The sequence below is a fragment of the Eschrichtius robustus genome, chromosome 9, assembly GCF_028021215.1.
Source record: "Eschrichtius robustus isolate mEscRob2 chromosome 9, mEscRob2.pri, whole genome shotgun sequence".
NCBI classification, from domain to species: domain Eukaryota; kingdom Metazoa; phylum Chordata; class Mammalia; order Artiodactyla; family Eschrichtiidae; genus Eschrichtius; species Eschrichtius robustus.
The window spans coordinates 53522580-53534621 of NC_090832.1; the positions used below are offsets into that span (position 1 = coordinate 53522580).

Consider the following 12042-nt stretch of genomic DNA (forward strand, 5'->3'; position numbering starts at 1 on the left):
CCCTATCCACCTGCACCAGGTGGGTAAACGCCACAAGGGCCTCCTAGATACATCCTATGGTAGTGACTAGAACTGTTATCATTTACTTAATGAATGAGTTCAATTAGTGTCTTTAACTGGTGATAATGTTACAAAAGAAAATTGTAATTAAAAATCATCTCTAGGGCTTCCCTGGTGGCGCAGTGGTTAAGAATCCACCTGCCAACGCAGGGGACATGGGTTCCAGCCCTGGTCCGGGAAGATCCCACACGCCGCGGAGCAAGTAAGCCCGTGTGCCACAGCTACTGAGCCTGCGCTCTAGAGCCCATGAGCCACAACTACTGAGCCCACGTGCCACAACTACTGAAGCCCGCACGCCTAGAGCTTGTGCTCCGCAACAAGAGGAGCCACCGCAACGAGAAGCCCGCGCACCCAACGAAGAGTAGCCCCCGCTCAACGCAACTAAAGAAAGCCCACGTGCAGCAACAAAGACCCAACGCGACCAAAATAAATAAACAAATAAATTTACTTAAAAAAATAAAAAAAATCTCTAACAAGAAGTAATAATGTAAAACATCTTGCTGACATATCAGGAATCCAGGTTGCTGACTGAAGATGGTGGGAAGCTGGATCTGAGAACAGACTGATATTTATCATCTCGGCTCTCATGAACTGAAATCTCTCAGGTGTATGAGGCAACAAGAGATTATCACTGTGTCCCTACTCACCATCTAGCTTAATAAAGTTGTCCTTACAGAGATGCTAGCAACAATCTCCAAATTCCCCACCCTGAGGGGTTCTCCAACACCACTCTAACCCCCCTCTCCTCTCTCTGAACTCAGCCTTTCAGTCATGGTCAGAGAAATCTGTTTGCATTTCCCTTATGTACACCTTGCTTTATTATTTATATGTCTTTGCTTGGACTGCCTATTAATTCTTTTCCCTTTTCTCTTTGCAATCTTTGGCTGTCAGGTTCTATTAAATCTAATTATAAAAGTCATTTACCCCGGAATATCACTGATTGTAATGAATCTTGTGTTTCCTTACCCCTTAGATATCCGGTTTATACTAAAGGAAATCCTAATTTACCAAAGGGTTGTGTTCCAAACTTTTTTTTTTTTTTTAAGTAACTGATTTATCATTCTGTAAATACAATGTTATAAGTGGTGGTTTGATTCCCAAATAAGCTCTAAAAGTCAATTTCATGTAGCTGAAATAGTATGGCACAGCAAAGAAGAAAAAAAGAAAGCCAATATGAAAGACAGAACTGTTTCAGTATTGGTAAAAACAAAACAAAACAAAAAAACAAGAAAGCAATAAAACAGTCTGAGAAACAGTCTTTCTTTTTCCCAAGGGCAGATTATTCTCTTTCTGAGATAAGGATTACTGAGAAAAAGCAGGTTCAGTTGAAAAGAGATAATGGTTAGAGATTTTTTCAGAGATTATAAAGTGACTTTACAGAGCTTTTGTAATTACCAGATCTAGATTGTTATTATTTCACATCAGAACTCATGGTTTTCCCTTTCCTTCACACAAATGTATCACTAGCTTTACTCTTGGGTTTTACAGCCATTGACTGTGTGATCATGATTCATAGTGGAATGAAAGAAGACATAAAGAAGGAAAGAAAAAGAGGAAGAGGACAATCCTGCAGCCTTTGGAACAAAAACCACATTCACAGAAAGATAGACAAGGTGAAAAGGCAGAGGGTTACGTACCAGATGAAGGAACAAGATAAAACCCCAGAAAAACAATTAAATGAAGTGGAGATATAGGCAACCTTCCAGAAAAAGAATTCAGAATAATGATAGTGAAGATGATCCAGGACCTCGGAAAAAGAATGGAGGCAAAGATCAAGGAGATGCAAGAAATGTTTAACAAAGACCTAGAATAATTAAAGAACAAACAAACAGAGATGACCAATACAATAACTGAAATGAAAACTACACTAGAAGGAATCAATAGCAGAATAACTGAGGCAGAAGAACGGATAAGTGACCTGGAAGACACAATGGTGGAATTCACTGCTGCAGAACAGAAGAAAGAAAAAAGAATGAAAAGAAATGAAGACAGCCTAAGAGACCTCTGGGACAACATTAAACACAACAACATTCGCATTATAGGGGTCCCAGAAGGAGAAGAGAGAGAGAAAGGACCAGAGAAAATATTTGAGGAGATTATAGTCGAAAACTTCCCTTACATGGGAAAGGAAATAGCCACCCATGTCAAGGAAGCGCAGCGAGTCCCATATAGGATAAACCCAAGGAGAAACACACCGAGACACACAGTAATCAAATTGGCAAAAATTAAAGACAAAGAAAAATTATTGAAAGCAGCAAGGGAAAAACGACAAATAACATACAAGGGAACTCCCATAAGGTTAACAGCTGATTTCTCAGCAGAAACTCTACAAGCCAGAAGGGAGTGGCATGATATACTTAAAGTGATGAAAGGGAAGAACCTACAACCAAGAGTACTCTACCCGGCAAGGATCTCATTCAGATTCGATGGAGAAATCAAAAGCTTTACAGACAAGCAAAAGCTAAGAGAATTCAGCACCACCAAACCAGCTCTACAACAAATGCTAAAGGAACTTCTCTATGTGGGAAACACAAGAGAAGAAAAGGACCTACAAAAACAAACCCAAAACAATTAAGAAGATGGTCATAGGAACATACATATCGATAATTACCTTAAATGTGAATGGATTAAATGCTCCAACCAAAAGACACAGGCTTACTGAATGGATACAAAAACAAGCACCCATATATATGCTGTCTACAAGAGACCCACTTCAGACCTAGGGACATATACAGACTGAAAGTGAGGGGATGGAAAAAGATATTCCATGCAAATGGAAATCAAAAGAAAGCTGGAGGGCTTCCCTGGTGGTGCAGTGGTTAAGAATCCACCTGCCAATGCAGGGGACACGGGTTCGAGCCCTGGGCTGGGAAGATTCCCACATGCCGCGGGGCAACTATGCCCGTGTGCCACAACTACTGAAGCCCGGGCCTAGAGCCCGTGCTCCACAACAAGAGAAGCCACCACGGTGAGAAGCCGGCTCTCCACAATGAAGAGTAGCCCCCACTGGCCACAACTAGAGTAAGCCTGTGTGCAGCAACGGAGACCAAGTGCAGCCATAAATAAATAAATAATAAATTTATTTTTTAAAAAAAGAAAGAAAGCTGCAGTACCAATACTCATATCAGATAAAATAGACGTTAAAATAAAGAATGTTACAAGAGACAAGGAAGGACACTACATAATGATCAAGGGATCAATCCAAGAAGAAGATATAACAATTATAAATATCTATGCACCCAACATAGGAGCACCTCAATACATAAGGCAACTGCTAACAGCTGTAAAAGAGGAAATTGACAGTAACACAGTAATACTGGGGGACTTTAACACCTCACTTACACCAATGGACAGATCATCCAAAATGAAAATAAATAAGGAAACAGAGCTTTAAATGACACAATAGACCAGATAGATTTAATTGATATTTATAGGACATTCCATCCAAAAACAGCAGATTACACTTTCTTCTCACGTGCGCATGGAACATTCTCCAGGATAGATCACATCTTGGGTCACAAATCAAGCCTCAGTAAATTTAAGAAAATTGAAATCCTATTAAGCATCTTTTCTGACCACAGTGCTCTGAGATTAGAAATCAATTACAGGGGGAAAAATGTAAAAAACACAAACACATGGAGGCTAAACAATGCGTTACTACATAACCAAGAGATCACTGAAGAAATCAAAGAGGAAATCAAAAAATACCTAGAGACAAATGACAATGAAAACACGACAATCCAAAACCTATGGGATGCAGCAAAAGCAGTTCTAAGAGGGAAGTTTATAGCTGTACAAGCCTCCCTCAAGAAACAAGAAAAATCTCAAATAAACAATCTAACCTTACACCTAGAGGAACATGAGAAAGAAGAACAAACAAAACCCAGAGTTAGCAGAAGGAAAGAAATCATAACGATCAGAACAGAAATAAATGAAATAGAAACAAAAAAAACAATAGCAAAGATCAATAAAACTAAAAGCTGGTTCTTTGAGAACATAAACAAAATTGATAAACCATTAGCCAGACTCATCAACAAAAAGAGGGAGAGGACTCAAATCAATAAAATCAGAAATGAAAAAGGAGAAATTACAACAGACACCGCAGAAATACAAAGCATCCTAAGAGACTACTACAGGCAACTCTATGCCAATAAAATGGACAACCTGGAAGAAATGGACAAATTCTTAGAAAGGCATAACCTTCCAAGACTGAACCAGGAAGAAATAGAAAATATGAACAGACCAATCACAAGTAATGAAATTGAAACAGTGATTAAAAATCTTCCAACAAACAAAAGTCCAGGACCAGATGGCTTCACAGGTGAATTCTATCAAACATTTAGAGAAGAGCTAACACCCATCCTTCTCAAACTCTTCCAAAAAACTGCAGAGGAAGGAACACTCCCAAACTCATTCTATGACGCCACCATCACCCTGATACCAAAACCAGACAAAGATCCTACAAAAAAAAGAAAACTACAGACCAATATCACTGATGAATATAGATGCAAAAATCCTCAACAAAGTACTAGCAAACAGAATCCAACAACATATTAAAAGGATCATACACCATGATCAAGTGGGATTTATCCCAGGGATGCAAGGCTTCTTCAATATACGCAAATCAATCAATGTGATGCACCATATTAACAAACTGAAGAATAAAAACCATATGATCATCTCAATAGATGCAGAAAAAGCTTTTGACAAAATTCAACACCCATTTATGATAAAAACTCTCCAGAAAGTGGGCATAGAGGGAACCTACCTCAACATAATAAAGGCCATATACGACAAACCCACAGCAAACATCATTCTCAATGGTGAAAAACTGAAAGCATTTCCTCTAAGATCAGGAACGAGACAAGGATATCCACTCTCACCACTATTATTCAACATAGTTTTGGAAGTCCTAGCCACAGCAATCAGAGAAGAAAAAGAAATAAGAGGAATACAAATTGGAAAAGAAGTAAAACTGTCACTGTTTGCAGATGACATGATACTATACAAAGAGAATCCTAAAGATGCCACCAGAAAACTACTAGAGCTAATCAATGAATTTGGTAAAGTTGCAGGATAGAAAATTAATGCACAGAAATCTCTTGCATTCCTATACACTAATGATGGAAAATCTGAATGAGAAATTAAGGAAACACTCCCATTTACTACTGTAACAAAAAGAATAAAATACCTAGGAAAAAACCTTCCTAGGGAGACAAAAGACCTGTATGCAGAAAACTATAAGACACTGATGAAAGAAATTAAAGATGATACCAACAGATGGAGAGATATACCATGTGCTTGGATTGGAAGAATCAATACTGTGAAAATGACTATACTACCCAAAGCAATCTACAGATTCAATGCAATCCCTATCAAATGACCAATGGCATTTTTTACGGAACTAGAACAAAAAATCTTAAAATTTGTATGGAGATACAAAAGACCCCGAATAGCCAAAGCAGTCTTGAGGGAAAAAAACGGAGCTGGAGGAATCAGACTCCCTGACTTCAGACTATACTACAAAGCTACAGTAATCAAGACAATATGGTATTGGCACAGAAACAGAAACATAGATCAATGGAACAAGAGAGAAAGCCCAGAGGTAAACCCATGCACCTTTGGTCAACTAATCTATGACAAAGGAGGCAAGGATATACAATGGAGAAAAGACAGTCTCTTCAACAAGTGGTGCTGGGAAAACTGGACAGCTACATGTAAAAGAATGAAATTAGAACACTCCATAACACCATACACAAAAATAAACTCAAAATGGATTAGAGACCTAAATGTAAGACCGGACACTGTAAAACTCTTAGAGGAAAACATAGGAAGAACACTCTTTGACATAAATCACAGCAAGATCTTTTTTGATCCACCTCCTAGAGTAATGGAAATAAAAACAAAAATAAACAAATGGGACCTAATGAAACTTCAAAGCTTTTGCACAGCAAAGGAAACCATAAACAAGACGAAAAGACAACCCTCAGGATGGGAGAAAATATTTGCAAATGAATCAACGGACAAAGGATTACTCTCCAAAATATATGAACAGCTCATGCAGCTCAATATTAAAAAAAACAAACACCCCAATACAAAAATGGGCAGAAGACCTAAATAGACATTTCTCCAAAGAAGACATACAGATGGCCAAGAAGCACATGAAAAGCTGCTCAACATCACTAACTATTAGAGAAATGCAAATCAAAACTACAATGACGTATCACCTCACACCAGTTAGAATGGGCTTCATCAGAAAATCTACAAACAACAAATGCTGGAGAGAGTGTGGAGAAAAGGGAACCCTCTTGCACTGTTGGTGGGAATGTAAACTGATACAGCCACTATGGAGAACAGTATGGAGGTTCCTTAAAAAACTAAAAATAGAATTACCATATGATCCAGCAATCCCACTACTGGGCATATACCCAGAGAAAACCACAATTCAAAAAGACACATGTACCCCAATGTTCATTGCAGCACTATTTACAATAGCCAGTCATGGAAGCAACCTAAATGCCCATTGACAGACGAATGGGTAAAGAAGATGTGGTACATATATACAATGGAATATTACTCAGCCATAAAAAGGAACAAAATTGGGTCATTTGTTGAGATGTGGATGGATCTAGAGACTGTCATACAGAGTGAAGTAAGTCAGAAAGAGAAAAACAAATATTGTATATTAATGCATATATGTGGAACCTAGAAAAATGGTACAGATGAACCGGTTTGCAGGGCAGAAATTGAGACATAGATGTAGAGAACAAACGTATGGACACCAAGGGGGGAAAGCCACGGGGTGGTGGTGGTGGTGGTGTGATGAATTGGGAGACTGGGATTGACATGTATACACTGATGTGTATAAAATTGATGACTAATAAGAACCTGCTGTATAAAAAAATAAATAAAATAAAATTCAAAAATTAAAAAAAAAAAAGAGGAAGAGGAAGGGAGGAGAGGGATGGGGAGAGAATTTCCTTGGCGAAAACTAGAAAGAAACAGGAAGAGAAGAAAGTATTCAAAACAAGGTGAGGCTATGCGTAGGAGGAAAGAAAATCCTCACGTGTGGAAATAATGGAGCTGGGGAGGGACAGCCGAGGGCAGAAGAAAAGAGGCAGCATGGCCTGTGCACAGTTCTCAGATGGAAAACCCACCGGCCCCCCGGCCCCTAGGCTGAGCGTTGAGGTACAAGGCTCAGGACAGGATGTAGTGCACAACAGTTTTTTATACACAAAGGACTAAAGGACGTGCAAAATTCAGGTGAGTGACAGTAACTGGTTTTGAACTTTTAGGTTGAATTTTTTTTTAAAGGAATTCCTTTATTTTTATTATTTATTTATTCATTTATTTTTGGCTGTGTTGGGTCTTTGTTTCTGTGCGAGGGCTTTCTCTAGTTGTGGCGAGCGGGGGCCACTCTTCATCGCGGTGTGCGGGCCTCTCACTATTGCGGCCTCTCTTGTTGCAGAGCACAGGCTCCAGACGCACAGGCTCAGTAATTGTGGCTCACGGGCCCAGCCGCTCTGCGGCATATGGGATCTTCCCAGACCAGGGCCCGAACCCATGTCCCCTGCATTGGCAGGCAGACTCTCAACCACTGTGCCACCAGGGAAGCCCTAGGTTGAATATTTTTAAGTATCATTTGTGTAGGTCAAAACCAGTCAAATATTGCAATTTCATATGGTTCAACCTAGTATTATTTGTTAGGTGTTCAATTAGGTTTTCTGTGAACATATATCATTTTTTAATTCAATTATGGGTTTTGGGGAGTTAAGAATCATATCTTCTTCTTTCCCTATAACCTGAACTCAGTAGGTATAAAATAAATGCTTTTTTTTTTTTTTAAGACGGGGACGATTTAAAACAAATTTTTTCTTGTGGCACTGACTGAGAACCCATTTTCCAGCACTGAGAGAGAGTTGAGGCACTAAACCACAACGCATTCTGCCCTAAGAAAATATTTATTTTGTCTAATAGGATTTTAAATTAGGCAGTGTTATCTCATCAGTATAATGAGGACTTGTGAGTCAACAAGCTCTGTGTACACAGGAGAGCTTTATACTTCTGTACTCAAGATGAAGGAAGGGACTTTCTCACTGTTTGGCTGTGAAATCAGCCACAAGCTAACAGAAGGGAAGAGCTATCTTCACTTTCTTTGCTTAAAAATATCTTCATACTGTTTCTGTAATAAAAATGTTTAAATATGGCCAATACTTCAAAAAGGAAATAAACTTGTTTTGCATAAACCAGGTAATGGTGGGACTTAAAATGCTTCTAAAAAATGAGCAATTTATAAAATCAAATAGTAGATATGCAAATTTTATTAAAAATTTTCATTTGGCATATTGTTTTAAATGGATGAAAAGGGCTACTGGCATTTCCCCAGCCTTAGCAATTGCTTTTTACTAAAAAGAATCAAAATAATATTATTAGCAAAATTAATTTCCAATCTGTCACTCTTTTTCCCTTTAAATTAACAGACTCTTAGGGTTCCCTCTATTTAGGAAAGAGTTGAAGTATTTTTCTCCTGTTATTGAATTTAGTAGTTACAACTCATGTCACTAGACATCAAATATGAAAAAATCCAATGATTTCAGTTACTATTAGTCTATGTAATATATTTTTTTGAAAACAGAAAAGATTTGACACGAATCTTTTGAATCATTCCAAAGGATTACTCATTTTATTCTTTTACTTCCCCATCAAACAGTTTATGTATGTTACTAACAGAAAAGGAAGATATTGGTCAACCTAACTAAACACTTGGACTCCCCACTTAAAATGCAAGCAAGTTACTGAGAAAGCAAAACAGATGCGGGTTTACCATTTATCTGGTTATAGGACCAGCCATGGACAAAGGGGTGGAATCTGACATTGGCCCCTTTCCCCTCCCCTCAGTTCTCCCTGCATTTTCTCCCTTTGCCTCCTCACTAAAGATCCCAGGATCTTCCTCTGGTTCCATGTCAGCTGTTAAACAGAAAGGTGACCTAATAAAACTAAATAATGTGAAAGAACTATTCACTCACTGTGTGTACTGGGATGAATAGTATCCCCCCAAATTCCTGTTCACCTAGAACCTCAGAACATGACCTTATCTGACACAGGGTCTTTTCAGGTGTAATTAATTAAATTAAGATGAAGTCATACTGGATTTGGTTGGACCCTAATCCAATGACTGGTGAACTTGTAAGGAGAGGGAAATCCGGACACACAAACACAGACACAGACCCAGACCCAGACCCAGAGGGAAGAAAACCATGTGATGCTGGAGACAGAGACTGGAGTGATGCTAGCCGAGGACACCAAGGATTTCCTGCAATGACCAGAAGCTGGGAAGAGGCAAGGAAGGAGCTTCCCTGGAGCCTTTGAGGGAGGATGGCCCTGCCGACACCTTGTTTTCAGACTTCTAGCCTCCAGAACTGTGAGAGAATAAATTTCTGTTGTGCTAAACCACCAAGTTTGTGGTAATTTGTCATGGCTGCCAGAAGAAACTAAAACACTGTGCTACTCTGCTGAGCTGAATGTGCGTTTTTAAGAAGATTTCCGGGAGAGGGCGACCTTTAAGGCAAAGAGATGAAATAACAGGTGTTTGCGGCATGAAAAATAACTTAGAGGAGGAGACATTTTTGGGGACGTGGGCCTTCTGAGTTCCTTTTAAATAAAGCTTGGCATGCAGCAGCCTCCTCCATGGAGACGTGCGTCCGGACTAGTTTGAGTGGAGCATTTTACTAAGCCTTAGGGAGGGAAGAAAGAGAAATGAAAAGGACGAATGCACTTTGCCATCCAGGGCACTCAAAAGACACCAAAAGTCCTGAGGTGAAAAAATGCTGCTTCGGGTAACCAGAAACCCTGAAATAAAATCAAGAACCACAGGAGTACTAAGAGAGAATCTCTAACAAACAGTGCTGTGTATCTCTATACCACCCACTCCTTTATAACCTAGCAAAGTTACAACATATAGCAATGTTAACGCTAGGTGGCTGAAAGAATTAAACACAAAAACATGAAATCACAAAGAAGATTAGAAGGTCACTATATGGCACGTTAGAAGATAATACAGGATGGGAAACAATTTCCTAAGATTAAAAGCAATAGAAAAAAGAAAAAGAAAAATATTGGTAATTTTACTGTGCAAAAAGTTTAAATTTTTATACATTTTTTTAAAAAGTGAAAGGCAATAACAAGCCAAGAAAATACTTTCAACACAAACAGCCAACAATTGATTAAGATATCATACAAATATATAAGAAAAATATTAACAAACCCGGTAAAATGGGTAAAGGAAAAAAATAATTTTCGAAGGAAGAAAGAAATGTTTAATGACGATACTTCCCTAACTTCACTAGTATTTAAAATATGCAAATTAAAGTAACAAGGGCTTCCCTGGTGGCGCAGTGGTTGAGAGTCTGCCTGCTAATGCAGGGGACACGGGTTCGAGCCCTGGTCTGGGAAGATCCCACATGCCGCGGAGCAGCTGGGCCCGTGAGCCACAACTACTGAGCCTGCGCGTCTGGAGCCTGTGCCCCGCAACGGGAGGGGCCGCGATGGTGAGAGGCCCGCGCACCGCGATGAAGAGTGGCCCCCGCTTGCCGCAACTGGAGAAAGCCCTCGCACGAACCGAAGACCCAACACAGTCAAAAATAAAATAAAATAAATAAATATATTTCCAAGGCAACTAAATGTAACTTTAAAAAAAAAAAAAAAAATTAAAGTAACAATCGATACAATTTTAAAATTAACAATGTTCAATGCTTTTACATACTACTGGGGGCAGGTATATCAATTGCCACAGCCATTTAGTAAGCAATTTATTAGTATTTATCAAGAGACTTTAAAATGTTAATATACCTGTACCCTGTGATTATACTTCTAGGAAAGGTTTATAAGGAAATAAAGAAGTATTCAAAGTTTTTTTACCAAGATGTTATGGCAGTGTTATCTATAATAAAATTTGTAAACAACTCAACCAATTTGGGTAATGATTAAGTAAGTTTTGGAACATCCATATTATAGAATACCATTAATCCTTTAAGGCATGGGGTAAGGCTTGTGATATCATGGTAAGTTGAAAAGTGGAATAAAAAATTGTATATATCAACTATGTTAAGTACCCAAGAACACATGGAAAGGACATATGCTAAAATCTTAACAGTGGTCATCTCTGGCTAGTTGGATTATGAGTAATTTATGCTCTTATCAGTATTTTCCACATTGTCATCCAGTCTCTTCCAATAAGAAAAATATTTAATTTAAAAAGTTTTAAAACTCCTAATAGCCTCCTCAGGGAAGTTTAAATAATGATTTTGAGTGGCAGTAGCAGAAGGTAAAACCTAAACGATGAGACAGACCTTTTTATATAATCTAATAAAATATTAATGCACAGATTTTTACCTGCCAGTCTCAATTTCTTTTTGCCAGTTTCTTAGGCTAATATCAATAATTCCCAACCTAGATTTTGGAATACCCCAAGTTATTGTCAATTATCTCATGAGAGTCACAAATTTTTTCTTGGGTAGTTTCCAAGACACCATTTGTTTTTAAAATTTGCAAGGAAAAAGAGTACTTTCAGGGAACCTCACCCTGTTTGAGGCAATCAAGATCTGTTTTGAGTTTGTCAAAACAGATCTTGATTGAAAGGTAGGTCCGCAGTGGTGGCAGCTAGATTGAGGTGAGGGACAGGAGAGCATAGAAACTGACAAGAGGATGATTTTGCTTCCTACTGTGCGTAATTCCGAAATCATTTATTCTACTTCAAAGGGGACATGGTGCAAATAACCAATGAGTATCCTGATTTCCCTTATTGTTTCATTTTCCAGGGCTCTGTATCTTTTTATTCCTCCTGTAGCTCTTTTTTATTATTTATATACATTTAATAGAATAAATCAGTAAATCCGTAAAATGAAACTGGTGGAGATCTGCTTTCACACTGATCCTGGATAAAATCTTCTGATTTATTATTCTGTAGTTTTCTTTTACATCACG

The 12042-nt window shown here is 38.4% G+C and overlaps 1 protein-coding gene across 1 annotated transcript in view; it reads right to left on the reverse strand.

Moving 5' to 3' along the window:
- CRYBG1 (crystallin beta-gamma domain containing 1) overlaps positions 1-12042 on the reverse strand; it is a 228235-nt gene that overhangs the window by 131115 nt on the left and 85078 nt on the right. The gene's annotated exons all lie outside the window — the stretch shown is intronic.